This window comes from Myotis davidii, unplaced genomic scaffold (assembly GCF_000327345.1).
Source record: "Myotis davidii unplaced genomic scaffold, ASM32734v1 scaffold1379, whole genome shotgun sequence".
NCBI classification, from domain to species: domain Eukaryota; kingdom Metazoa; phylum Chordata; class Mammalia; order Chiroptera; family Vespertilionidae; genus Myotis; species Myotis davidii.
The window spans coordinates 230,721-234,586 of NW_006290766.1; the positions used below are offsets into that span (position 1 = coordinate 230,721).

The 3,866-nt window shown below is 38.4% G+C and overlaps 1 protein-coding gene across 1 annotated transcript in view; it reads left to right on the forward strand.

Annotated features, from left to right (window-relative positions):
• The window catches only part of LOC102763887 (zinc finger protein 709), an 8,273-nt gene that overhangs the window by 2,169 nt on the left and 2,238 nt on the right, over nucleotides 1–3,866 (forward strand). The window lies entirely within an intron of this gene.

Consider the following 3,866-nt stretch of genomic DNA (forward strand, 5'->3'; position numbering starts at 1 on the left):
AAGCCTTACCCATTTTGAATGGTGGAAGTTGGTGGTCTAGTTTCATTGTGTATGGTGGAAGTTGGTGGTCTAGTTTCATTGTTTTGCATGTATCTGTCCAATTTTCCCAACACCATTTATTGAAGAGACTGTATTGACTCCATTGTATGCTCTTGCCTCCTTTGTCAAATATTAATTGAGCATAATGGCTTGAGTCAATTTCTGGGTTCTCTGTTCTATTCTATTAATCTGTATGCCTGTTCTTGTGCCAGTAGCAGGCTGTTTTCAGTACGGTGGCTTTGTAGTATATAATTTGATATCTGGTATTTGTGATTCCTCCAACTTTGTTCTTCTTTCTCAAGATTGTTGGAGTATTTGTTCTAGTTCTGTGAAATATGCTGTTGGTATTTTAATAAGGACTGCATTGATTCTGTAGATTGCCTTGAGTAGTATGGACATTTTAATGATGTTGATTCTACCACTCCACTCCATGAACACAGTGTATTCTTCCACTTGTTTATATCTTCCTCTATATTTTTTCAAGGTCCTGTAGATTTCCAAGTACAAGTCTTTTACGTCCTTGGTTAAAGTTTATTCCTAAGTATTTTTTGGTTGCAGTGGTAAATGGGTGTCTGTGTGTGTGTATGTTTTATTATTTTTCTGAGAATTCATTATTGGTATATCAAAAAGCCATCGATTTGTGGTTGTTGATTTTGTATCCTGCTATTTTGCCAAATTCGTTTATTAAATCTAGTAGTTTTTTTATGGAATCTTTAGGGTTTTCTATGTACAATATCATGTCATCCGTGAATAATGAGAGTTTTACTTCCTCCTTTTATTTCTTCTTGGATGCCTTATATTTCTTCTTGTCTGATTGCTGTGACTAGGACTTCCAGTACTGTATTGAATAAGAGTGGTGAAAGGGGACATCCCTGTCTTGTTCCTGTTCTTAGGGGAAATGCTTTTAGTTTTTGCCATTGAGTATAATGTTTGCTGTACATTTGTCATATGTGGCCTTTATCATGTTGATATGTGCTCTCTCTCTTCCCCCTTGCTGTAAGGGTATTGGATTTTTGTCGATTGCATTTTCTGTGTCTATTGACCAGTTAACTGGTCCAAACGGAAACCATCCCTATTTCTTCCATTTGCGCTGGAATACAGTGTCCCAACTAACGAGTTTTTTGAGATACGAGCCGTCTCTCGGCCGATTTTTTGCTTTGAGTTGCAAGCTAAAATTCGGGTTATGAGCCAGCTTCAGATACCCCACCGCTAGTTGGCGCAGGAAACGTCACAGTGAATGCCACAACATCAGCCCAGCATCACGAGTGTCTTACTCGTTCACTTTTTGATTTGACATACGAGTAATTTGAGTTATGAGCTCCGTCACGGAACGAATTAAACTCGTAAGTCAAGGCCCCACTGTATTTATGAATTTAAGTTACCATAAATTTCTTTACAAACCCAGAGATGTCATTAACAAGTCTGATTTTAAAATTGGTTGACCAGAGTTGATATGTGAGGTTTGTGGCTATAGATGTGTGGTGTGTAAGGAAGGTCCACTACTTGTATCTATAGATGCTTATGGCGTACAAAGGGTTGATATGATCATGTGATTTTTGTCTTTCAGTTTGTTTATCTGATGTGTCACGTTTATTGATTTGCAAATATTGTACCATCCTTATATCCCTGGAATAAATCCCACTTGGTCATGGGGTATAATATTTTTAATATATTGCTGGATCCGATTTACTAATATTTTATTGAGGATTTTAGCATCTATGTTCATTGGGGATATTGGCCTGTTAGTCTCTTTCTTTGTAGTGTCTTTATCTGGTTTTGGAATTAAGATAATGCTGGCCTCATAAAAAGAGCTTGGGAATGTTCTTTCCTCTTGGATTTTCTGAAATAGTTTGAGTATAGGTGTTACTTCTTTGAATGTTTGGTAAAATTCCCCTGTGAAGCCATCTGGACCCAGGCTTTAATTTGCTGGGAATTTTTTGATTACTGCTTCTATTACATCGGTTGTTATTGGCCCATTCTGGTTTTCGGCTTCTTCCTGATTTGGTTTTGGGAGATTGTATTTTTCCAGTAATTTGTCCATTTCATCCTCATTGTCCACCGTGTTGGCATGTAGTTGTTCAGAGTATTTTCTTACAACCTTTTGTATTTCTGCGGTGTCAGTGGTTACTTCTCCACTTTCATTTCTGATTTTATAGATGAGTCCTCTCTCTTTGTTTCTTGACGAATCTGGCTAATGGTCCATCAATCTTATTTATCCTTTCAAAGAACCAGCTCTTGGTTTCATTAATTTTTTTATATTGGTTTTTTTTTTTGTCTCTGTCACTTATTTTTGCTCTAATCTTTATTATTTTCTTTCTTCTACTTACTCTGGATTTTCTTGTTTTCTTTCTAGTTCTTTAAGTTGTGGGGTTGAATAGTTTATTATTAATTTTTCTTGTTTTCTGAGGTAGTGCCATGAACGTCCTTCTGAGAACTGCTTTTGCTGTGTGCCGGAGATTTTGGGTTGTTGAGTGTTCATTTTCATTTGTTTCCAGGAAGTTTTTTATTTCTTTCTTGATCTCATTGGTAACCCATTCATTAATTGTTTAATAACATGCTGTTTAACCTCCATGTGTTTGAGTGTTTTTACTGTAGTTGATTTCTAATTTCATTCCAGTATGATCTGAGAAGATGCTTGATATAATTTCAATCTTCTTGAACTTTTAGAGTCTTGTTTTGTGTCCTAACACGTGATCTATTTTTGTGAATGACCCATATGCACTTTTGAAGAATGTATATTCTGCAGCTTTGGGGTGAAATGTTCTATAAATGTCAATTAAGTCCACATGACCCAGTGTGTCCTTTAGAGTCATTGTTTCCTTGTTAATTTTTTGTCTGGAAGTTTATCCAGTGAAGTCAGCAGGTTGTTAAAGTCCCCTACAATGACTGTATAGTTGTTGATCTCTCCCTTAAAGTCCTCCTACTGGGGATCGAGCCCGCAACCCAGGCATATGCTCCTGACCGGAATTGAACTCGGGACCTTTCAGTCCACAGGCCAATACTCAGTCCGCTGAGCCAAACCGGCTAGGGCTGCCTGAGAAGCTCTTTATTCACCATCTATTTTAAATGATAGCCTTGCTGGATATAGAAATCTTGGTTCAGAACCTTGCTTTTTCTTTTTAAATATATTTTATTGATTTTTTACAGAGAGGAAGGGCGAGGGATACAGAGTTAGAAACATCAATGAGAGAGAAACATCTATTCAGCTGTCTCCTGCACATCTCCTACTGGGGATGTGCCCGCAACCCAGGTACATGCCCTTGACGGGAATCAAACCTGGGACCCTTCAATCCGCAGGCCGACGCTCTATCCACTGAGCCAAACCAACCAGGAGGTCACACTTTTTTAAAAAGCAGTTCTAGGTTCATAGAAAAGGTGATCAAAGTATACAGAGAGATCTGTGATGAATATTTAACAAGTTACAAGCAATACTTCCCAACAAGAATGTTTTCATTCTGCCAGCTGCATTGACTACTAAAGCCCTGGAGTACTTTAGGGACAATATAGCCAGCTGGACTTCATTAAAAGTTGTATTTCCACAGCTTTCGTGGACTCTCATGTGTGGTGATGGGAATGGGAATGTTTTTATTGATTAAATTCTGCCTTATACAGTGGAGAACTGTATAAGGAAGGGAATGAAAGCTTTCCTCACAAAGTATTGATGGTCTTAAAATGATAGTATTTGGTATGGCTGATGTGGCTCAGTGGTTAAGTGTCAACCTATGAACCAGGAGGTCACAGTTCCATCCCCAGTCAAGGCACACGAGCACATGCCTGGTTTGTGGCCTTGATCCCCAATAGACTGGAGGCGGGGGGGGGGGGGGGGT